A 25,824-nucleotide genomic window follows, 5' to 3' on the forward strand; every position below is an offset into this window, starting at 1 on the left:
TACGTGGCAGAGAACGAAGGTGACAGGTGGGATTTGGTTTGCTCATCAGATGCCCTGAACATAGCCGGCTAATGCCGGATTATCCAGGTGGGCACAATGGAATCATGAGGGTCCAGAAAAGTGGAAGAGGAAGATGTGGCTATGGAAGAGACACCCAGAGTGGGGACAGCATGAGGACTCGGCTCAACGTGGCTGGCTTGGAAGATGGAGGACAGGGCCGCCAGCTGAGGCAAGGGGGTGGCCTCTAGAAGCTGGAAAAGACAAGGAAATGGATTTTCACCAAGAACTTCCAGAAAGGAGCGCAGCCCTGCCCACAGCCCTGGCTAAGTGCAGGGAGAGCCTGTCAGACCTCTAGAGCTGTGGGATATGACGCTCGTGTTGTTTCAAGCCCCTGAATTTGTGGTCATTTGTTTCAGCAGCAATAGAAAACAAATAGACCCATCCGAAGAAATTCCAGAATAACAGGCACTTCCTTGGACACAGACATGAAATGTTTCTTGGCTGCTCAGTCTTTCAGGAGCCTCCTTTGCTCTTTTCCTCATGTATACTCACAGACAAATTAATCCACCCCCCCATCCCACCCCCATTTGCCTGGCATGAATTCGAGTTGCTGATTGGGAACACAGAGCTCTTTTTATACTTTCTATGATGTTTGCAGAGATTCATGTACAAAATACTCTTGCATTGGGCTCCCGGGTTTGGTTTTGAACAGGGTGTGCCAGGGGTAAATTAAAAGGGAAATTCCAGCTCAAGAGCCAAGTGTTGGTAGATTCCAACTCAAAATATTTAGAGAAGAAAGAAGGGTAGGGTCAAGTGGGCCTTTTCCCTCTGCTTTCAGGGTTTCTCTGGAAACGAGGCAGATACTATTGCTTCTCCTTTGCTCACTTTGAACAGAAAACCAGAGGTGAGTGAGAGAAGCTGGCTTCACATGGTTTGACTCCCTGAAAGAGCTAGAAGGGACTGAGAAAAAGCTAAACTCCTAGGTGAACATCTGCGAAAGGATTTGGAACTAAGGGTAAGGAAGTCCCGAGGCCTGCTAAAAGGGAAGGAAAGGCTTTATTTACTGGCCCTGGATCGTACTTCCTGTTGTGAAGCTCAGCTCTGTTTCATAACGGCTGGGGGCCTGCAGAAGCTTGTGCTCTCATGAGGAAGCCGCGGCATTCTTGGTTCCTCCATGTTACCCAAGTTGATGACCCCTACCCCACAGTGAAACAGACGCAGGAACGAGATGGTGAAATGATGAAGCTACTGTTTTTCACATTTGCAGGGGTATCTTTTCCTACCTAATAATATTGAATATGCAGCAAAGCCATATTCCTGTGCTTATCCTTTGCTTGCCTGAAGATGAAAACAGCTTAAAGAGATAAGCACCCACAAGTTGAGGCCTGCGGCATGTGTCAGTTGTCACAGCACAGCCAGGAGCTATAACAACCAGTCCAGTGCTTTAAAAAAGGAATTAGGTTTCTGGCTTTTTTATCATAGAAACTTGCCACAAATGCCATGAAAACTGGTTTTGCAGCAGATTTTGCCTGGCAGGTCAGCCAAGGAATTGGGAGATGAAATTTTTAGCCTGACAGGAGACATTCTAATCTGCTTGTATTCTTGTGAGGATGAGTGATATTGTGGCTAGGTTTATATGTGTAAAGTGGACTAAAAACTGAAAAGAGTCCTTAGATACCACTTTGGATAAATATTCAAATTCTAGATTTCTCAGCCAAAGGATCTTTTAGGTTAGGGAATAGAGGTTGGGCTCCGTCATCACACTGTGTGAGTTTGAATCTGGGTTGGGCCCTTGACTGTGTGTCCTTGACTCTGTTAATTAATATCTCTGTGCCTCAGTTTCCTCATCTTTAATGGCTAGAGTAAAAATACTTATGCCATATGGTTGTTGCAAGGATCAAGTAAGTCGATATTTGAAACCCGCAAAACAGTGCCTGGCACTAAGAAAATGTTCAATCAATGTTAGCTGTTTCGACTAGACGCAGCGGATGTATATTCATGAGAGAGGAATGAAAGGCACCAAAACAGACCAGTCGCAGCAGGGAAGCAAAGCTTGGGAGCCCAGGAAACGCCGCCCGCCAACATATACCTTATCACTTGCACCCACCTTCAAGAATCTACACTGTCTTTCCAAGCTTCTTTTCTAGCCTCATTCTCATGATAATCCTTCCAGAAGATTCTGTACCAGACATGCTAGTCTCCTAGACCTTCCCATCTCCTTCCCTGGACTCACATCATTTCTTCCCTCATGACCTAAATTCTGCCCGTCCATCCTGCTATGAGTTCTCTTCCTGTTTAAAGTTTTCCTCCTTTGAATTCATACTAAAAATCACAAGGCTTTCAAAAAAAATTGAAGAGAATTTAGCTGTTTATGTTATCAATGAGAAAAATCTAGGCCAGAAAAGTTGCATGACTTGACAATCTTATTCAACTAAGTATTTGGAAAACACACCCCAAAAACCCCGGTTATGACTCCCTTACCACTGCGCCATAGTAAATATTGAGCACGCCACCCCACTGGCAAGAAAAGTCTACCTGCCCTATTTGTTCCTTCTATCACTGTGTAACCTTTGGGGGTTGGTTTCTTGTCTCTCCATTAGATTCTAAGTGCTCTGTGGCAGAGATCAGATGTAAGCTTTGCATTTCCAAAGAGCTCTCAAGCCCAAATCTCAAATTCTTGATCCTGTTAAGAACCTTTGGTGTCAATATTTATTGAAACTTGTATTGGTTCAATGATTAGATGGCGCCTTCTCTTGCAGTACAACCACCCATAAAAGGCGTGGTTTGTCCCTCCATAGAGGCCCTGTGGACAGGGGCACCACGCTCGGTGTGGGCCTGACTGCATGCATTCTGGCTGTATCCCAGCCTGCGCCATTCTGGGCTCCGCCCCAAGCCGCTGGTTCTCCCAGCGTCCTTAGCATCCTGCCCGTATTGACCGTACTGGAAGTGAAACCACAGGCTCACTTCTCCTGGTACGACCCGGTACACCAGGAAATAAAAATAAAAAAGCAAAAAAGCCAAAAAAAAAAAAGCAAAAGGAGAACAAGCCTGAGGCAGACTTGGGAGGCCAGCCAATTACCCACTCTTGGCCTCTTTTTCAGGCTCCAGGGAACAGGCCACCAAGTTCCTTTTGCAGGGGAATGTAGGACAGTTTCAGATGGCCAACTGCGAGCCTCTCCTCTGGGAAACGTAAGGAAGGTGGGCTCCTCACCTGATAGGATGGGGTATCCCCTGATAGACAGGGGACACTGTGCGGACTTGTGGGGACGCATGGCATGGAATCTTCTCATGTTTTCCTTTCTTCTGGATGAAACGTGTGCTGAAGACTTAGGAGAGCCAGTCGTTGAGTTGGCATTGGATTGCCCCACCTAGTTGCACAGGATCCTGACCTTCTGCAACTTGACCTTTAAACCTTGGGAGGTTTCTCTCTGATGCGACCTCATAAATTTCTAAGGGGCAAAAACATGGCCAGGCCTTCTTGGAATGCCTCTGCCCACCATTTGTAGCTTTCCACTGTCTAATTCGGCTCCCACATTCCATCCCAGCCCAGAAGTAGTATTCCTTCCCATAACTTTAGAGCGAGGAACTTGGGTTAGATGGCGCATGCCGGCCAGTTCCAACCTCCTAAGCATCTCCCTTCTGTTGGTGTGGTGTAGTTTAGGGAAAAGAAGGCAGGACTTGGAGTCAGATTGGGGTTCCAAAGGCAGCAACCCTGCTTCTTGGCTTCTTGAATGAGTTTCCTGCTCCAAGGTTCAATTTCCCCATCCCTACAGTGGGAATGACAATGCCGGGCTCAAAGTATAGTTGAGAACATTAATGAAGTAATGCTTGTAGAACACCTAGTATAATGCCTGGCACCCAGTACGCACTGAATGCATTTAGCTATTATTATTATTATGTGTTAATAGCATTAGTAATCTTCCATGGGATTAAAAAAAGCACAGGTCAGGTGAATGAATCCTTGAACTGAGTTGTTAAAATGCTAGGAAATAATCAACGCCAGTCTCTGCCGTCAATCCCCTAGCCTTTCTCCTTCCATTCTGGGGCCCAAATCACATCCTATTGCTATTATATAACAGATTTTTTTGGTCTGGTTTCCACCATATTTCACTTTTTCGTGGATCCCATAGCATCTGATAAAGTACATGCGTGATAGGTGTTTTAGAAAACATGTAATACATTGAATCGATCATTTTGTACTTAACCAACCAGTCTACTCTGCCAAATAATCATTATGGCAATTTTCACCGTCCTGAGCAATTTTCAGAGTGAGTTGACTGGACAGAGATGCACTGGGACTGCTCATGGCCACACACTGAGCTGCACTTCAAGGTTTTCCTTGACAATGCTAAGGAAAGCTTTCAGAGCTCCATGCAAAGGAGGGAAGCCATTCTGGAGCTGGTGGAAGTGGCACAGAGGCTGAGCAGAAAGAAATAGATCCCTTCTGTTGAGCAGCCACTATGGGGCTGGCACTAGCCGCACCTCATGTCTCTTCATCCTCCCAGCCTTCCTGAAGGTGGGAATGTTTGGTCTTCCATTTCACGCATGAGGAAATGGAGACTCGGAAAGAGAAGTTCACTTTCCCATGGTCCGGGCAGGACAGATGACTTCACAGCCTTGCGTGGGCTTTTCTGCCATGCCACCTTGACTCCTCCGCAGCGTGGGCAGCAGGGATTGCCTCACCTTTGCCCCTACGCCAAGAGTTGGCGACGTCTCCTGAGTAAGCCAGCTCTCGCTGAGCCCTCTCAGACCATTGGATGGCACTTCGCAAGCATATTTTCAGCTCTCTCGAATCTCCCTAGATCTGCCAGGAAGTCATTCATTGCGTGCGTTCTGAAATGATAAAGTTTGAGGTAGACTTTACAATAGATTATAGGACTCAGTTGAACAGAATGAAAATATTCCACCTGATGCCTCATCCCCTCCCAGCTATCACTGCTTCGGAAGAGTTCAGGTCTAAGACTTCAGAGATGGCTCCTTGGAGCAAACACACCCAGGATCTCCCCGCAGACACGGACTCTCGTGACGACCAATCAAAAGAGGACAGGAAGAAACTCCCTATCTTACAGGCACCGGCCATAATGCCCTTAAACACTAGAGTGCGATAAGATTCTGTTTAAAGTTTTGTTATTTTTCCGACTGACATAAAGGATGCCCCTGTATTTAAGTCATTTCTATTACTCTCTCTACGTTACCTCTAAACTGGGAAGGAGATAACGGTCTAAATCATCTATCTGTCCAGTTCTATTCAATGAATGAATTGATGAATGGGCTTGATAGATTTGACTTAACTAGCTATTCTCTAGGTCAATAATCATTTGAACTATTTCCACACACTTTGGTCTTCCAATAATCTGCACCCTTTCCCCCCAACGAGACCCTCTAGGCTGATGGATCTCTCTATGGTATGGTGAGAGAACAGTTGCAACGGCGGAAACCAAAATGTCCCTGCTCTTTCTGGTTTGCCCCTAAAAGTAGCTCACACTTTAAGGTCACTGCTTACGACTGCCGATTCAGTTGTAAAATGATTTTTACATTTATTTTGCTACACATGGTTCACTTGCCAGAAATGCCACCACCAGGATCTACCGATGGATTCAATTCTGCACGGGTTCAAAACGGAGGTGAAAAGGGAGGTGTTTCTTTTTGTTTTGTTTTTTTAATCCCCCCCCCCTTGCGGCTTGCTTGCTGTCTGCTCTCTGTGTCCATTCGCTGTGCGCTCTTCTGTGTTTTTGCTTGTCTCCCTTTTTTTTTGTTGCGTCACCTTGCTGAGTCAGCTCTCCACAGAGCTTGCAGCCCGGGTGGCACCCTGCGGCATGCAGGCGAGCCTGCCTTCACAAAGAGGCCCCAAGAAGTGACCCCAGGGCCTCCCATATGGTAGACGGGAGCTCAACTGATGGAGCCACAGCTGCTTCCCTGAGGTTTTAATTTAATTTGTCATCCTCGCTTTCCCTTGATCCATTAGAGTTGTCAAATTGGGTTGTTCTGTGACAAATACCACAAACAGAACACCCTTCCCTCCCTCCCACCCCCACCTCATTACAGTTCCTTTTCCTGTACCCTGAACAAAGAACATGGGAGGTTTCCTGCATGGTAAATTCTCCTTCTGTGCTTGCCCTTGGGAGAAGTTTAAAAATCAGAGCTAAGCGCATATTTTTTTCTCTCCATAAATCACCACAGAATTGGGAAGTGGATTTGGCTCAATGGATAGAGCATCCACCTATCACATGGGAGGTCCAGGGTTCAAACCCCGGGCCTCCTGACCCATGTGATGAGCTGGCCCATGCACAGTGTTGATATGTGCAAGGAGTGCCCCGCCACACAGGGGTGTCCCCCACGTAGGGGAACCCCACGTGCAAGGAGTGCACCCCATAAGGAGAGCCGCCCAGCACGAAAAAAATGCAGCCTGCCCAGGAGTGGTGCCACACACATGGAGAGCTGACGCAGCAAGATGATGCAACAAAATAGACACAGACTCTGGGTGCTGCTGACAAGAATATAAGTAGACACAGAAGAACACACAGTGAATGGACACAGAGAGCAGACAACTGGGGGGAGGGCAGAGAAGGGGAGAGAAATAAATTAAGAAAAAAAAATCATCACCACAGAATTAGCCTCTGACAGACCAGCAGCTGGAATAACTCTGAGCCAACCCTGGGGATGTCGTTCTTATTCACAAGGATGGGCTTTCAGTGCCCAGGAGCTACCCTCTGTGGTACTGGAGGACACCGTGCAGTGTGCAGTGGGCTTCAGTCAGCTCATCGAATTGTGCCATCTTTTTCATTCTCAGTGTGATGATATTGTTCTTGTGTAAGATACACAACCCCTGACCATTTTTCTCCCTTCAGATAAACAATTCCTCATGAAGGTTCCCCATAGTACTTTTCATAGTAACCGTAATAAGTCAAAGTTTGAAAAAAACTGAATATCTGATTAAAGGCAATTGCTCAGATAAATTACCATACGGCAAGATGGAAGATTAGGCATCTATTTCAAATGGGCTGTCTGAAGGGTATTTTTTGTCTTGGAAATTATTAATAATGCTATAGTGAACAGGCATGTACTGTATCATGTATACTTCTGTCTGTAGGCTATATTCCCAAGAGAGGAATTGCTAGCTCAGAAACTTCAATTATTAGTTGAACTATTAGTTCACATATTAATAGATATTGGAAAGAAAAATAAGCCCTTTGAAAAGATAGTACAAACTTATAATCACAAAGCAATATTCAACTGGAGGAGATTTTTTTCCAGGGAACCATTTTAATCCATCTATCTTGTTCTAAGAAAAAAATGGAATGAATGCTCTAGAATAAACTCTAAAACACCAACTGGTATTTTCATTCAAATAGCATCATTTTTCTGGAAAGCCATGTAGAGAAGAGAGATTAACTGGTAACTATATATAAAGCATTTGTTTTTTGTTACTAATCAGCTTCAAAATTTATTTTTACTGTGATTATGAAAATATTAGATGCTCATCATAGGACTTTTAGAAGATAAAGGCAATGAAAGAAAAAATTATAAAAATGCAATCAGACTGGATGGACATGTCAGGCAGACTTAACTTCCTTTCTTCACTTAGCCTGGGCATTTTTCCATGTCATTAACATTTTTTCTTCAGTATAATGTTAATGATTTACGTATAGCTACACCATAATTTGTTTCATCTCTCCCTTCCTTTGGAACACTTAAGTTATTGCCATTTTGGGTTATTTTAAATAATAATGTGACAAACACCCTTTTAGGTAAATCTCTGCTTATTTCCTTACTACAAGTTCTGAGACATTGAATTGCTGGCTCCAAAGAATTTACAGATATTTTTAAAGATTCGATCAGGTGTCCCTAGATTGTCTTTTAGGTTGGGACAATTTACACACCAGCCAGGGACTCATTTGCCCTCCCTCTCCCAGTCTTTGATTGGGAAAATGGGTATCTTATTTTCATTTCTCTAATAGTAGAGTTGAATAATTTTAATGTTTATTACTGCCTATTTGAATTTCTTCTTTTGGAACTTTTCTACTCATGTCAGTAGCCCACTTCTCTATATCTGTATCAACCATATCTAATATCTCTTTAGTGTGTGTTTGTATTGACCTCATGCTTTTAGTGCCTGCTTTGCAATTATTTTTCCGGGGTTGACTGTAGACCAGCTTTAACCACCACTTTATGTATGCTAGCAATGGCATAGGTTATGCAAATATTGCAGTTGGAAACATGTTTTTTAAATATCCTAAAAGCTTCAGTCTGTGTGTAAGTTGCTAGGTGTCACTAACATGTTTTGGGCCTCAGTTTCTTTCTGTTTAAAATGAAGGGATGGACTTTACGGCCCATCTCAACTCTAAAAATTCTATGATTTTATGGTTTCTCTTAGCAATGATCATAATAACCAGGAGACCTCTTCCTTCTATCATAAGAATATCTCATTTTTTTTAAGGATTTATTTTTCATTTATTTCTCTCCCCTTCCTGCCCCCCAGTTGTCTGCTCTCTGTGTCCATTTGCTGTGTGTTCTTCTGTGTCCGCTTGGATTCTTGTCAGTGGCACCGGGAATCTGCGTCTCCTTTTGTTGCATCATCTTGCATCAGCTCTCCGTGCGTGCGGCACCATTCCTGGGCAGGCTGAACTTTCTTTCATGCTGGGCGGCTCTCCTTATGGGGCACACTCCTTGCATGTGGGGCTCCCCTACATGGGGGATACCCCTGCGTGGCATGGCACTCCTTATGTGCATCAGCACTGCGAGTGGGCCAGCTCACCGCACGGATCAGGAGGCCCTGGGTTTGAACCCTGGACTTCCCATGTGGTAGGCAGATGCTCTATCCGTTGAGCCAAATCCGCTTCCCATGATATCTCATGTTATAGATTGTGTTAAATCCTCATAAAAACCTTTAAGGTCTGAGGATCACTGTGCCCATTTTACAGAGAGGAAACCAAGTTACAGGCAAGTCAAGTAAGTTGTCTGAGGCCACAGAGCCATGGGGGGCAGAGGAGCCAAGATGCCACCCCAGGTCACTTAGATGGTAGAACTGTGTTCTCTTTCTCTCCCTTCTCTTCTCCATCATTAACAGAAAGAAGCCAGTGTTGAACTGAACCCTCCAGAATTTTCAGTGTTGTGTGCTCTAGCCTAGCTCAACAATGTTTATTTCTCTGTTCCTGGGGAGGAGATTCTTAAATTGTGGCCAATTAATTGTATAAATCTAAACTTGGTTTTAGGTTCTGCATGTCTTATGTTGTAAGGTTAAGCTTTTTTGTGTTTTTTTAATGTTTATATTTCATAATTTTTACAGGATGCTGTGCTTGGTAGCACTGAAACAAAGGCAGAGTAGAATTGTGGGGGGAATCTTGGTTAAGTCAAGTTGAGGCACTTTCTCTGGCAGATCTTGATTAATAGATCCCACCAGGTGGCCTCCTGTGGCCCACACAGAAATCCCAACGGGATTTTCTTGTTAATGATGCGTCATGGCTGATGAGACTGAAGGGTAGTTTTGAGAATCAGGTGAGATTAAGTGTGAAGAGGAGGGACTCCCTAAGTGCTGGCCATCACCTTTTTCAGAACACACCTGCCCCTGCCAGACTCACAGTCCAAAAGGCACATTCTAGCATTTTGTACCAGGTAAGAGATCAGGGTTCCCTCCAAATCTATATCACTTTGGACATTTTATCTTTCTTCCAAAATCACTTGCATGTTCCACATTACCAGAGAGCAAGGACAAAATGCTTGGTCTTTCATTTCAAGTTTTTCTTCTCACTATCTTAAGTGTTCATCTGTCTTCCAGAAAACCACTTTGCTGGTTGGTCATCTTGGAGCCATCAGTCTTTTCCAGTTGACAAATACCTCCTTAGTCCTAGAGTAGATCGGATCTTGGAAAGCACTGCTGTTAAAGGTAGGCTCTACCACTGGGAGCAGGTTATTCGACCTCTCCAAGTCTCAATTTCTTCATCTGTAAGAAGGAAATCATTATAACACCTCAAGGGATTTTAGGGCTAACCATGGCAATGCTTGTAAATGTCTTAGCCAATGGGTGCCAAATCTATCCCACTGCCTGTTTTCTGTAAATAAAGTTTTACTGGCACACAGCCACATCCATTCATTGATAGATTGCCTATTGCTGTACCCATGCTATATCGGCAGAGTTGGGTAGTTGCGATAGCGACTCTAAGGCCCGCAAGCCTGAAAATGCTCACTATCTGGCCTTTTGCAAAAGTTTGCTGATTCCTAGTAAAATCCTATGTAAAAATAAGATATGGCCGAATTAAGAACACCCTTCATTGACTCACTAGTTTATCTGCACATTCAAGAAGTATTCGTTGAGCATGGATGCGGGCATTTGTACATGAATAAGGCAAGTCCCCACCTTCAAATTGCTCAAAGGATATAGGGGAGAGAGTGTGATTTGATGAGTTAAGTGCTGATCTAGATATAACTGGGCTCCTAGATAGTGGGTGGGGGGGAATGAGTTGGTGTGGTAATGGCCTGGGGTGGGGGGGGAGGACAAGTTGGAAGCTTCTAGAAATGGATGACCTCTGATCTGAGCCCTGGGTAGAGAGCTAGTTGGAGAGAAGCAGACTTGGCCCAGTGGTTGGGGCTTACGTCTACCACATGGGAGGTCCGTGGTTCAAACCCCAGGCCTCCTTGACCCATGTGGAGCTGGCCCATGAGCAGCGCTGATGCACACAAGGAGTGCCGTGCCACGCAGGGGTGTCCCCCGCGTAGGGAAGCCCCACGTGCAAGGAGTGCGCCCTGTAAGGAGAGCTGCCCAGCGCGGAAGAAAGTGCAGCCTGCCCAGGAATGGCACTGCACACATGGAGAGCTGACTCAGCAACATGATGCAACAAAAAGAGACACAGATTCCCATGCCGCTGACCACAACAGAAGCGGACAAAAGAAGAACACGCAGCAAATGGACACAGAGAACAGACAACTGGGGGGGGCGGGGGGGAGAGAAACAAACGAAAAAAAGAGCTAGTTGGAGACCCTTGACCCGTGTAGGCTGTTCTTTCTTCACTCACTAAATATAGCTTGAAAAATTCAGACAAGATTCCTGTCCTTATAGTGAATACATTCTAAGGCAGACAATTAGCAAGTTGACCGAGGAATGAAGCTCGTTTCTGCGTATGACACACCCTGAAGAACAGGGGCCAGGCAGGTGTGCTCCAGAGCATGGTGGCTTGGTGGGGTGGGGGCTGGGCAGAGTTTTATCTCGAGTGGTCTGGGAAAGTCTCACTCTAGAGATGGAGAGCACGTGCCGAGGCAAGTGTGCCAAAATGGAGCCAGCCAGGAGTCGACTTGTAGGACAAAGGGCCCCAGGCTGAGGAGCAGTGAGGGTAAGGGCCCTGGGAGGCCAGAGACCGCTTGCTGTGTGGCGGGGAGGGAGAGACCTGCCTGCTGGGTGGTGACGGGGGCGGGTGGGTGATGTATAATGAGGCTGGGGGCCCAGGTTTATGGGCCTTTTGCCATTCGCTTCTTCTCTGGCAATGGGTGATGGGTGGGAGGTGCGGCGCAGGCCAGGCAGGTGGGAGGTGTGACGCAGGTGAGGCAGGATTGGAAGGGAGGGTTCGTAATAACAATGTATACCTATTATGAGCCTTTCTGTGATATGACCATTTTCAGAGGATTCAGAAGGAGCCCCTGGCTGGAGGTATAGATTGGGAGGCCCAATCCGGACCCGGAGAGAGGATGGATTAGCGAGGGGGGAGGGGCAGGAGGTGAGGAACCATCCATGCTGGAAGCAGGCCTGGATGGCAGGGTGGGAGCACAAGTCGGTTTTCAGGCCGCTTGGGTGTTTGCTTTGCTTCAGGGTCACCTCCACAGCTCTGCCCTGTGGCCATGGAAAAAGATAAGGGTATCTGGAAAGGAAACACCCACAGGAGAACAACAGCTTGTTTACCTGGAATGGAAACTGTCCTGGAACAGGAACTGCCAGCTCCCAAGGATTCCACAATGATGAGGGCAATCTGCACTTTAACCTGGCCAAGCTCAGGGCTAACTCAGCTTGGCCTGGGGCCCTAAACCTGGACTTCAGTCTCCTAGTGTGTGTCCATTCCTTGCCCTTTTGCTTCCGGCCTTCTAGAAACTGTTCCGACTCTCACTCTTCTCATCGGGTTTCCACAGTTGTTTGGGCATCAAATTCCTTCGCTCCTGATACAACTCCTGAAGCTGTTTCTATGCCCAAACACCATATATTAATTCAGTCAAATAATCGATGGCTAGAAAGGAAGGGAAGTCCGAGTGGTGATTTGGTGTCAAGGAAACACTGTAACGGGCTTTGGTTGAGTCTACCTTTCCTTGTCTTCGCCGGTTGTTTTGTTGCATGGGCAGAACTTCCACCCACCCCAGGCAGGATTTTCCTCTTTCCTAAGGACTCCCCGCTTTTCTCGCTCCTGCCTGCGCCAAGGTTGTTACCTGCTGCTGTTCCTGCCTCATACATGCCACAACCATCCGACATCTCAGAATTGCCGAGAATTGGAGGAAAGGGGTTTTGGGCGCTCAGTGTCCAGCGGCTTCTCCTCTCCCTCACGGACGATGAAGGGCAGCGGGCGGTTACTCCTGCATGACAGTGACAGGATGTGCTTTAGAAGGTCCTGGGGGTCTCCGAGTCACTGAACAGGGCTGTGCAGCCAGACAGAAGCAAACCCCCCCCTTCAGGGGGCCCAGCTAGTTGTCCACCTCACCAGCTGTTTCTCGGCCCCACGCTCAATATCCTCATGTGGGCCTTGGTTGGCAAGGGATGCATCGAGCTCCTTCCTGTGCCTTAAAAAGAGCCTGCCTTCCTTCGCTTTCCACTTTTCATCCCAATTGTTCTCTTTCCCTTTCCGCAAAGGGAGGGGGGGGTGGTGGTGGTCCGTGGCTGCCTCCAGGTCTTACAGTGACCACCTGGTGCTGACACAGGAAAAGGACTCCATCTCGGGGCCTCGCACCTGGGGGAAATGCTTGTTTTCCTCTGAATTCAAAGGAAGCTTGTGAGTTTCCCATCTCTGCAAGTTGCTGTTGTGCTCCTCGTAAACATAAAGTGGTCTGGAAAGCTCCTTTCTACGGCCGAAGAAGATTTTGTGGACTCTTATGGGGATGGTCACTTGTGAAGGTTTGGTTGGAGTTTGAAAATTTAGAACTCAGGTGTGTGTGTGTGTAAAAAGAAAGCCTTATTGTCATGAGACCACCAGGTGCTGGCAGTGGGGTCTGTAATCAGGAGAAAGCAGGGCCACCTCTGTGCCTTCAGTGGCCACACTGAGGAGAGAGCTTGGGTTGGCAGGAAAGGGCGCTGGTCCATCTTCTCACTTTGGCCTCTACGCGAATCGGCTTTTTAACAATGAAAAGGTGCACAGATCACAGATTGTAAGAGCCACCCCTGCCATGTTCTGCAAATGGTGATGGAAGCCATTCTATAAAAAGGAGAGTTGATTTTGATGTAAGAATAAATATAGGAAAAACCATAGTATATATGTTGTGGGAAACTGGCTTACCTGTTCCTTATTGTAAATGTTACACCTGTTCTATTGTAGATGTTGCAGTTGTTGGATGTTGCAGTTGTTTCCTATTATAGATGATGTTGCAGTTCTAATAGCAAGCAGCTGCTTGGCAGTTTCCACTAAATATTAGGTGGAAACTAGGGTCGAGGCTCTCAGTTCCAAAAGCTGTGAGTACCTTGGTCCCAGCTTTATCGCCTCTCTTGTGTCTCTCTCTTTGTCCCTTTATTTTGTGAAGTTCTGTGTTGCCTTCCCTTCAAGCCAACCTATTGCTGAGCTGGTTCTCAGCATATATACAAAGCCAATTCAATCTGGATGGCAGGGTTCACAGCCATAAAGGACTATTAATAGTTAGGCTACTTGGACACATGTCTGATTCTTCATAAGAAAGCTGCAGAAAAGCCATGACCTAGATCTCAGAATGTGGGTATTTCCAAGGAAACCACCCAACTTCCCTACTGTCTTAGATTAAGTGCAATTAATGAAATGCCTGATAGGTCCCGAGGTCTTTTGTGTAATTAGATCAACAGCAGTACAGGTCATGGCATTTGACATTTATATCACTGGGCAACCAAGTGGGCCCCTCAGGCTTAGTGACATATCCAAGTGGAGAGAAGGAAAAAAAAAACCCGAACCACAAAACTACTGCTGCAAATAAGCAGCTAGGATTTTCCCCCGAGGCAGACCACTGAACTCACACCACCAGTGAGAGAGAAAGGAACCCGTGACTTTACATTTTACTCGATGCCGGGCACAATTCATTCTTGGCATAATAAAATATGGGTTGGTATAAATAAAATCCTATGTTTGAATAAATGCAGGTTGGTGTTATCAGCCTCATTTTACAGATGAATAAATGGAAGGTCAGAATCAACCACAAACCTGAAGTCTACAGGACGGCAAGGCCAGGATTCAAAGCCAGGACCTGCGACTGAATGCTAGAGCTTATGTCTTCCTTCTCCTTAACTGTCACCCCTTAACTAGGCTCATCTGGGAAAGATGATTTCACATGTAAGTTTTGAAGAGTAAGGATGGGGGAATGGGGTTGACCATCTGGCCCAAGCATATCTAAAACTGAAGATATTTCCTTGGCATGCTAGGTCATGACATGATCAGGGGGTGAACACGGACTAGTAAACCACCATGCTCCTGGGAATGGCCCAAATGCAATTGACTGCACCATCTGGAAGAAAAGGTGATGCTCACGCAGAAAGAACGCTGAGCAGAAACATGAGCCCGGCTTATGTCAAGCAAAGCTCAACATCTCCAGTTTCTTCTCACTGGAAACGGTTATTCCTGTTTATGACATAGCCCTTCGCCCCAAGGTGAAGTGAGTGTAGAAGTTGAGTGGAAAACAAGAGAAAAGCTGGGTGGAAACTGACATACTTTGTAGACCGAGCCTCTGGTGAGACCCCAGCTGGGGCCAGACCTCCAAGATTTCAATGGACAGAAGTTGCTGCCTTAGTAAATGGCCTTGGACATTTTTCTGTCTCTTCTTTCATGGCTCTGGTGTTCCTCATCATTTTATCAGCGACTTATATGGGAGAAGAGAAAATGCTGCTCACTAGATTCTTTTTTTAATTGAGGCAAGATTCACATGACAAAATCCCCCACTTAAGCCATTTTAAAGTGTACAATTCAGTGGCATTCAGTACATTCACAATGTCACCTATCTAGCACCCCTATCTAGTTCCAGAACATTTCTATCACCCTCAAATAAACTCTGTCCTCATTGAGGAGTCCCTCCCCATCTGCCTCCTCCAGCCCCTGCCAGCCGCTAACTACTTTCTGTCTCCATGGATTTGCCTCATCTGGACATTTCATATCAATGAAACCCTACGATGTTGCTCACTCCATTTTAGGACAAGCTTATGGAAAGGAGGATGGGAACTGGAAGGTGGGTGCCCGGCAGCTTGGAAGACAAGATCGAAATTCAGAAGCGATCAGAGGAAATTGAAGAGGAATCATAAAATAGTAAAACAAATGCTTGTTTGATGAATGCCAAAAAAGCAAGGCCTTCTTGGGCGGGGGTGGGGGAGGCAGAGCTGGAGAAGGCCAGTCCTAACAGGGAAAGGTCCATGGAACAGAGTTAGGGTAACTTTGCTTCTGAAAGAAAGAAATTAAGATTTTTTTTTCACTCAACATACTTTGTCATCCATGCTGTAGCAAGTGTCAATATTTCATTTCTTTTTATTGCTGAGTAGTATTCCATAGAATTTACATTATGGTGCTTAGATATGACTTCCCTGGAGAGGTTAATCAGTTGGCACATTCTTATTCTATTTCTTTTTTTTTTATTTTTTTTTATTGACTTTGTAATAATATTACATTAAAAATATATATGTGAGGTCCCATTCAACCCCACCCCCCCACCCCCCCTCTCCCCCCCCAACAACACTCGTTCCCATCATCATGACACATCCACTGGATTTGGTAAGTACATCTTTGGGCACCTCTGCACCTCATAGACAATGGTCCACATCATGGCCCATACTCTCCTCCATTCCATCCAGTGGGCCCTGTGAGGATTTACAATGTCCGGTGATTACCTCTGAGGCACCATCCAGGGCAGCTCCATGTCCCAAAGACGCCTCCACCTCTCATCTCTTCCTGCCCTTCCCCATACCCATCGACCACCATGTCCACTTTTCCCAATCCAATGCCACCTCTTCTATGTGGACATTGGATTGGTTATGTCCATTGCACCTCTATGTCAAGAGGAGGCTCAGATTCCACATGGATGCTGGATGCAATCCTCCCATTTTCAGTTGTAATCACTCTAGGCTCCATGGTGTGGTGATTGTCCTTCTTCAACTCCATCTTAGCTGAGTGTGGTAGGTCCAATAAATCAGATTGTAGGTGCTGGAGTCCGTTGAGGCTCAGGACCTGGCTATCACATTGTCAGTCCAGAGATTCAAATCCCCTAAATATATCTTAAACCCCAACGTTAACTGCACCTCCAGCACATTAGCATGAAAGTCTTATGAAGGGAGATCCCATCTGAGTCCAGATTCATCACACATAAACACCATTTCCAAAGAGGGGCCATCTGCCCTGGTAGTTAACCCCATCGGCCATGACCATAACTCTCATGGGTCTCTTTAGCCTTCAAAGGAACCAATATCTGGGGGTTGTATCTGCTTTATCTGTCTCTCTGACTCTGCTCAGTTGTGCATGAGGGCAATCCTTCTGCCAGCCTCCAGACTCTTTTTTAGAAACTCGTAGCCATATAAACTCATTTCTCCTTTCCATTTCCCCCTTACTTTAGGTCAAACAGCATTTTAAAGTCATGGTATTTTATGTAGACATGGATATTCTGCTGATCCGCATTGAACCTTCCGTATAAGGTCCTTTTCCAGTTGCATCATCAGTTGGTAGTTGATAGTGGTCCCTCCGTGCCAGGGAGGCTCATCCCCGGGTGTCATGTCCCACGCTGGAGGGAAGGCATTGCATTTACATGCTGAGTTTGGCTTCGAGACTGGCCACATTTGAGTAACATGAAGGCTGACAGGAGGAAATTCCCAGGCACAATGTTGCTCTAGGCCTTGTTCTTATTTTAGATTTATCAGCTCACAAGCATAGTCATTAGCATCAGGGGCTCACTGTTGAACCCTCACTCCCTCCCGGTCCCCGCCGCTGTACCTGGGAGACTGTCGCTGCTCCCCTAGGGACCACGAGAGAGCACCACTGGCCAGGAACCCAGTACCCCCCCTGCTGTGGTTTTTAATTGTTGCCACTATGAGTATATCCAAACATTACCATGCACCCTGGACATATGTTCTGTACATCTCCCTATCAGCCATTCTATTTCTTTATTTTATGCTTTTCGTTCAATTCATGTCATAGACTCAGTCAATATTGGTATTGATATATTTAAGGATTTGGTCCAAAAAATGTCTTTGAGAGGATTCTGTGGGAGCCCAGTCATTCATTCGTGCATTTATTTAGTCATTTGACAAATACCAACTGAACTCTTCCTAGGTCCTGGGCCCTGTACTCGGCACTGCAGATACAGTAATGAAGAAAACTGATGTGACACCTCGTTCCCATTCCCTTCCTTTGTCACGAGAGTGAGGCAGGTTAGTTTAGGGAGAGGGAAACCAAGTGGCAGCTGAGACCTGGCAGAAAACACGGCTGTGAGACACGTGGCCATGAAGCCCCACTTGGAAACCCCCAGAGAAAGACCGCCCCCAAGAAGCCTGCGGAAGGACCCGGCCAGACCCCAGCCATCCCGATGGGGTTTAAGGGAAAGGCCGGATACCCTCCAAAGGCCTCACATTGCCCCCCTGAGAACTGACAGGTAAGGCCGCCAATCAGAACAGCAAACAGCTGAGGGGCCTCCCAACAGTATGCAAGGGGTGGAGGGAAAGTCTTAGAAGGCCTAACCGGGGCCCCATGTGCTGTCTCACTCTGCAGCACACCCTCGGTCCACGCCTCCGACCTTGTACTTTCCTAGTTTTCTTGTTTCTTAATAAACTCCTTACTCCCTTGCCTACCCTAGGGCATGTCCTTAAAATTTTTTATGGGACATAAGCCAAGAATCTAGAAGCCCAGAACCCATTTGGACCCCACAAATGGGACTGGAGGGAGACATTTCAGTGTGGGCTTCTCAGCCAAACTCCCAAGGACCCCATGGTGATCAGCAACTTCCAACAGGCCTCAGAAGCAAACAAAAGGCTGCCGCCAATGGCCAAGGTCCTTTCCACTGGAATGGCTTTTGTGGCCACCTTAGGGAGAAAGGAGAGAGGCTGCCGGAGCCTCCTGCCCCAACTGCGGGAATCAAGCCAAACTCAAAGCTAGTTGCTAGATGATGATAAACCTGGGCCCGGGCTAATTGCACGCGGTCATTTGTTTGCTTTGGGGGAAGAGGGATGACCAGGGCAGACCAGACTGAAAGTTCAACCAAGCCAAACGTTTTGCTCAAAAAGTGCTGAAAAAGGACCCTGAATCCATAAGCAAAGAATGTGGGACCCTCTTCCCGGCGCAGAAGTGTCCTTGCATTTAAGCTTGGGTAGATTTAACAGAAGAGTGTAGAGAAAGAGTTGAGGAAGCAGGGGGCAGCCCCTTTGGGAACAGAACCCTCGCTGCTTGCCTTGAGCACTTTTATTCCAGTGCGATCTGGCGGCCCTCCAGGGCAGCCCCAACTTTCTGAGAATCTGGATTTCCTGTTCCCACCGCTTGGGCTGCCTGGAGGACTCAGGGTGACCCCGGCAGGGGAACGGGGAGTGGGGGGAGGCACTCTTTAGTTTAGGAGCAGGGGTGGGAACCGCTTATTCTGACGTGCTTAGAAAAATTTCCAGCAGCAACTGCGAAAATAAAAGCTGGAGTCAGTATGTCTTAGTTTTAGGATGTTGTTTTTTTAAACAACAAACATCAATCATGAGATTCTTAGACCTCTTTGGGGAAGATAAGTTTTTCTTTTTTTAAGTGGCCATTTAAAACATAAAACCATAGACTTCTTCAAATTCGGGGTGGGGGTAGGGGTTGAGCATCATCAAGTTCAACTTTCCTTAGATTTACAGCCCAGGCAACCAGACTTCAGTTTGGAGGATGGGAACAGGAGCCACATTTCCTGACCCTCAAGGCGGTGCAAATAATTTCCCTTATAAAAAGAGAGCAATTCCAGACACCAGGCCTGGGGGATGTAAATGATAGCTCACAACCTGATTAAAAAGAAGAAGAAAGTAAATGTTATCTGAGCCTCCTCTGGAGCCGGGTCTGTTGGACTCGCAAGTTGAAGTCTGGGACACTCCCGGGCTCTACCTGCTTAGGACCCTTAGCGCCACTGCTGTGAATCCCTGGTCCTTGCGGTGGTTTGAGGAAGGAACTGCTGACTGAGCACAGCCTAAAGCCTAAAGCCTAAGTCTAAAGGCATTGGCCGTGGCCAGAAAAGCCTTCCAAGTCCTCAGTCAGACCAGTGAAGAGCTTCTGATAATGTGTAAAATTTACTCCCCCAGATCAATCAGTCACTTTGCAGGGAGAGGGGCTATTTCTATCCACAGCCGTCATGGTTTGGGGTTCAGAGAGAAAACAAGACTGGGCCAGGCCCCGAGATGAGAAGGGGATATTTGGTATCTTCACTGGCTTCCTGGCTAATTACAAATGTGAGGAAACTTTGCCTTCCTCTCAGTGATCTACAAATAAAGAAGGATAACAGAAGTGAGCCAATGAAAATGGGGAATGAAATTCAAAGCAAAAAAATGATTAATCTCAATAATCACCGGAGAGAATCTTTTTTTTTTTTAAGATTTATTTTATTTATTCCCCCCGCCCCCATTCCTCCAGTCATCTGCTCTCAGTGTCCATTCGCTGTGTTTTGCTCTGTGTCTGCTTGTATCCTCCCATTAGGTGGCTCTGGGAACTGATCCTGGGACCTTCCAGAGTGGGAGAGAGGCAATTACTCTCTTGCTCCACCTCGGCTCCCTGTTCTGCTATGTCTTCTTATTTTCTCTCCTCTGTGTCTCTTATTGTGTCATCTTGTTGCACCAGCTCTCCATGCCGGCCAGCACTCCTGCATGGGGCGGCTTTTCCATGTGGGGCAGCATTCCCACGTAGGGCAGCACTCCTGTGTGGGGCCACATTCCTACATGGGCCGGCACTCTGCGTGGACCAGCTCACCACGTGGGCCAGTGTACTAGTCAGCCAAAGGGGTGCTGATGCAAAGTACCAGAAATTGGTTGGTTTTTATAAAGGGTATTTATTTGGGGTAGGAGCTTACAGATACCAGGCCATAAAGCATAAGTTATTTCCCTCACCTAAGTCTATCTGGAGCAAGATGGCTGCTGGCGCCGGTGAGGGTTCAGGCTTCCTGGGTTCCCACGTTCCTGGGGCTTGCTTTTCTTTGGGTTCAAGGTTCCTTCCTTCCTGGTGCTGGCTTCTCTTTCCTCTGGGTGCTGACCTTCCAGGTCTTCGGCATCAAACTCTAACATCAGAAATCCCCAACTCTGTTCTTCACCATGCCTTTTATCTGTGAGTCCCCACCCACCAAGGGGTGGGGATGAAACGCCCTAATCATAACTCAATCATGCCCAGGTACAGATCAGATTACAAGCATAATCCAATGTTTCTTTTTGGAATTCATCAATTATATCAAACTGCTACAGCCAGCTTGCGCTCACTAGGAGGCCCAGGGCATCGAACCCTGGACCTCCTATATGGTAGACGGGAGCCCAATTGGTTGAGCCACATCTGTTTCCCTAGGAAGAATTTTAATTTCCAATGGAACTTCAAGGATTTGTCATTTGCAAATAATTTCTGAAATAATAAACTGATAGAATGAATGGAGGCCTCTCTCTTAATGCCCATAGTAAATAAGCCTTAAATATAACAAGTGTGTGTAAGAGGAGTTAGGAAACACAAAGGGGCCAGGGACAATAAAGCTTTTAATTTTGAGTGGGGACAGGACATGTCCTATGAGATAAATGCTTTCTTTCCCTTTTCTTCATAATATTTCTTAAGAACAAGTGCCACCTATTTTTTTCTTTATTAGAGAAGTTGTGGGTTTACAAAACAAGCATAATGTACAGGATTCCCATATACTACCCTATTACTAACCCCTTGCATTATTATGGAACATTTGTTATAATTGATGATAGCACCTTTTAAAAATTGTACTATTAACTACAGGTTTAACTTAGGGTTCACCGTTCATTAGTGTAAGTTCCATGGATTTTAAATTGTATTCTTTTATCATGTATACAATCTAACATTACCCCTTTTATTCACATTCAGACATATTTCAGTGTTGCTAATTACGCTCAGAGTATTGTGCTAAAAATATGGAATGCTTCCCGAATTGTCGTGTCATCCTTGTGCAGGGCCCATGCTAATCTTCGCTGTATTGTTCCAATTTTGGAATATGTGCTGCTGAAGTGAGCACCCGCGTTGTATTTTGTTTTGTCCCTCGTGAGTATTCTTGGTGGATTTTGCTGCTGTGGCAAAAGCAATATTAAATGTAAGAGTTCCGAATTTTACGTTGAGAGTGTAAGCTTGACCCAGGACCAGTGATTGGCCCCTGCAGATGGTTTCTGGATTCTATCAGATGCCAGGGTGCCAGGGACTGAGTCTTTTTGTTCCCCAGTACTTTGAACTGTTCTCTGCTCTTAGCTTGTCCTCAAAGATTGCTGAATGGATAAAGTTGCCAGCTTCTCAATTTCCCTTCTTGAAATTCCTGACCATGTATCTTATTGTGCTTTTTAAGTAGTTCTCCAGGCTGTTTTAAGTCTTTTACTTGGTTTGCCTCCTTTTCTGGCACTTCACCCTTTCTCATCTCCAGTTTGCTCTGTGAGGAGTTTTTGCATGTGAAATGGCTTTCTTCACCCAGGCTTAAGGCCCAGTCCAGGACCATCATGAGAAACAGTTTCTGGAAGTTCGAGTCCCAGAAATGTTACACGAAGGCCTAGGGTGTTTACCGTGACAGTGGGCTAAGTAAAAATAAGTGTGGGGTTTGGGGATTGGTTGCTTTAAGATATCTTTAAGGAGGTATTCATTCTCTATGTTCAGAAATGATTTGCAAGCTTTTGCTTGGACTTGGGTACCAGGGAGGCAGCCCTGCCACAGGCTCAGGGCACTAACCTAGATGAAATCAAATTAAGTTAAATTAAATGAAACTATGTCCTATGCTATTTCATTTACTCATACTTGGCAGTACATGATTCTGTAGCTGACTCTACAAAGTTAAAGCCTGGGCCAACAAATGGCTGGCAGCGGCCTGGAGCAGGCAGAACATTCTGGGAGATGTGGTCTTTATCTTTCTGCAACTTGAGCTGGCTTCATCATGGTGCTGAGTTCACGATCATGTGACCTGCTTCAGGAGGAAACAAAGGACAGGAAACCCCGATGGCCACCCTCAAAAGCGACCCTTTGTACTGCCCCAAGTCCCTTCTGCACACCTCCTTCATCTGCTCTTCTAGCGTGGAGGCCCTCCCCCTCCGTGCACTGACCCCTTGTCCACACCTGCCTTCTCCCAGTCTCCGGGAGGGCCCTGGAGCACAGCCAAGTGTCCCTGACAACCAAAGGCGCCAATCGGAGGCCCCTGAGCTATAGACACAGGCCCATTTCCTCTCCTAGAAACTTCTCAAAATCTTTCCCCCCTTCCAGACGACTCCAACCCAAACCAGCAAGGCTAAGTATGGACTTGAATCCATCCGGGTCATTGATGTTCCACTGGGGATGGGACCGGTGAACCCACAGGCCTAAAATGTTGGACTTGGAAACGTGAGGCTCCCTGGCCTCCAAAAGAGCAGGAATGGGCATGCCTATCATTCTTCCCTCTCTGTTTGGGTGCACCTGCTGCTTCCTTGTCTGCCCAGGGTCTCCCTACCACCCCGACATGGCTTCCCACCTTAGGAAGACACAGCGCTGGCCTGGCAGCCCCACTCCAGCCTGATGCTCAGGCGCCGCTGCTTTGCCTCTGTCTTGACAGGGTTATTCCACCACCGGGTTGGAAGCCATCTCCCCCTGACGGCTCTGCTCGCCTTTATCCACAGGAGTTCTCAGTAACCCGAAGGGAATCCCTGATCCCGAGTCCTAACCACCACCAGCCGTTCCCATTTACCCACAAGCCACTGGGTACCCAAATCAGCCAAGGAGACATCTTGGGCAATTTTAGGCCCTAATTGCCTCCGTTCTCCCTCTCTTCGGAGTTGAAGATAGGTAACAGTTAAGAAAGAAGGCAAATTTTGCTGCTGCTTTGTGCAGCCAGTCTCGCAACTTTATATTCCATCTGGAGGGATAAGTGCAGTTTACGAATGCTTCATCAAGGATTTCAGCTGAAAGTGCTGGCTCAGTCCTGGTCCATAATGGGAAAAACACACACACATAAATGAATGGTATTCAGAGAAGAATTCAATCCCGGCTCACTCTACTTTAAAAGAATGTCAAACCAAGGAACAATCCTCCCTCCCAAAGCAGGATGAGATGCCAGGTGGAGACAAATGAGGATCACAGAGCTACTTACTTGGCACAACTGCCTAGAAAAGAACTAAAAGGACTTCTGCAATGTTCAACAGGCGTAGGCATTTTTTTTTTAAGAACCCTGAGTCGTCCAAGTTACGAAACCCCGAAGAAATTAATCTTCTGTACTCTCAGATGGGGCGATTTATCGCTTTTCTCAGCTGGAATATTTGTGAGGTGCCTGGCAGAAAGAAACAATTCAATATGCAAATCTTGAGGAGATTTGAGGAAGTCTATTTGAAACAACGTTGGGTTGAGGAAGTAGAAAGACTTGAAAATGCCTTTTTCGCAGAGGTTTTTGTGAACTGACCAAGGCATTTAGGGAGAGAACAGGGCCACCTCAAGATATCCCCCTCCCCACTAGAGGTTATCTGCAAAGACCACAGGAAATGCTTACATCTAAAGGCTATGTCTCAGGAGTTGTTAGGATAAGTATGGTAATTTAGAGAGTTGGCATCTAACAACTGAAGGCTTGAGCCCACCCCTACCTCCAGCACCCTGCTCCAGTCCGTTATGTGAATTGGCTCACAAATAATAACAATAATAACAATGCTTAATAATGAAAGCAGGTATGACAGATTTTTTAAAAACACTCATTCTTCTATTTCTCTCGTTGAGAACTAACTCACAAACGTACCACTTAGATGCACAGATTGACAGAGGGACAGGCCGATAGTCGATATATGATAAGCGAGTACAGCAAAATGGAACAGTGAGATCTTGGTGGGAATACGAGTGTTCTCTATACAAAAAATTCTTTCGACTTTGCTGGAAGTTTGAAATTTTAGTAAGGGAACAATAGGAAAACAATCTGCCACTCATTTTGAAAACGTCTAGAAATCTAAAGGTGTGAATCTTGTGCTATCGCTGGGAAGACTCATACTCTGTAGCCGGGAGGTGTTTTATTCAGACTCTAGAGTCAGTCCAACTTGGCTAAGGTATCAAGGCAGGCTGGCAGCACAGGAGCTGGAGTCTTTACCGCAGAGAATCCTGGGGAGGCCAGCTTTGTGTTCACTGACATTTCAACATTTTCTCCAGTGCTTAGACCCTTGGCAAAAGTTTTTACTCAAGCACAGTGGCAAATTTTAGGCTCTGGCTGTTTAAGAATAAATGAGGGAAGTGGATTTGGCTCAACTGATAGAGCATCTGCCTACCATATGGGAGGTCCAGGGTTCAAACCCAGGGCCTCCTTGACCCATGTGGAGCTGGCCCATGTGCAGTGCTGATGCACACAAGGAGTGCCAAGCCACGCAGGGGTGTCCCCCACATTGGGGAGCCCCATGCGCAAGGAGTGTGCCCCGTAAGGAGAGCTGCCCCATGCAAAAAAAGTGCAGCCCGCCCAGAAGTGGCGTCGCACACACGGAGAACAGACACAGCAAGATGACACAACTAAGAGAGACACAGATTCCCCGTACCACTGACAAGAATGCAAGTGGACACAGAAGAACACACAGCGCATTGACACAGATAGCTGGCAACAGGGGGGAAAGGGAGAGATTTTTTTAAAAAAGAATAAATGAAAGCATTCATCTCTTCCGGAAAGCCTTCTGTGATTTACTCCCACATCCCACCCCCTCCCCACTTATAAATGGCCCTCTTCAATGCACTCCGCCCCCCCCCCCCCAGTGCCCTCCTCCTCTCAGGCTCCTCTCAGGAGTCTGTCCAACTGGCTTCCAGTTCCTCCCAGAGTGAGAACAGTATGGCTGCTCTTTCCTTCTCTGGCGCTCAGTGCCTGGCCTGGGCCCTCAGTCAATGTTGTGTTTGTCTAGACGCGGATCGACGCCATGTCCACTGGGGGAGCCTCAGGCTCAGGCCCTCGCCATGCCCAGTTCTGAGAATGACACCCCCGCTCAGAGCAGAGAGTGCCCATGCTGGCTCCCCCCGGGCCCCGGCGATTCCAAAGCACCCTGCAGTCTCGAGGGGGTGGGCAGCAGTGGGGTGAGCCATGCAGACCCAGGTGGGATTAGGAATGGGCAGCCGGGCTGGGCAGGAAGAACGAGCCGGGGCCCCGAGAACCCTTGGTTTCAGGCTTGGCTGGCTGCCGGGTAGTTTTGCTGTCACTCACTTTCTTCCATTGGCTCTACAGGACCAGCTACCCAGTTGCCAAGGCAGAAGAAGGCTGTCATCAAACCCCTTAGGGGACACTTGGTATGGGCTGGAGGCATTGCTGGCTGTCCCAACTCATGCTTCCAGCATCTAGTGAGCAGCCACCAGGGAGGCAGCCCCGACAGCAAAGCAGGATTGTGCCCCTGGGGTCACCGGTGCTGAGACGGAGCCATCCTGGTCTATGGTAACAGGTAGGTGAGCCAGGGCCTCTGGCAAAGGCACCTGCTCGCTGCGTTTCCGCCACACGTGCCACGGCCATGGCCCAGAGAAGACAGACAACGGCATAGCCGTTGATTCCAAA

General features: G+C 46.8%; 1 non-coding gene across 1 annotated transcript; it reads right to left on the minus strand.

Moving 5' to 3' along the window:
• Positions 1–21,235: 21,235 nt before the first annotated feature.
• LOC111764298 (U6 spliceosomal RNA) lies at positions 21,236–21,342 on the minus strand. The gene has a single exon (XR_002796945.1). It is a non-coding gene; the product is annotated as a U6 spliceosomal RNA (small nuclear RNA).
• Between the last annotated feature and the right edge of the window lie 4,482 nt (positions 21,343–25,824).

Source organism: Dasypus novemcinctus, chromosome X (assembly GCF_030445035.2).
Source record: "Dasypus novemcinctus isolate mDasNov1 chromosome X, mDasNov1.1.hap2, whole genome shotgun sequence".
Lineage (NCBI taxonomy): Eukaryota > Metazoa > Chordata > Mammalia > Cingulata > Dasypodidae > Dasypus > Dasypus novemcinctus.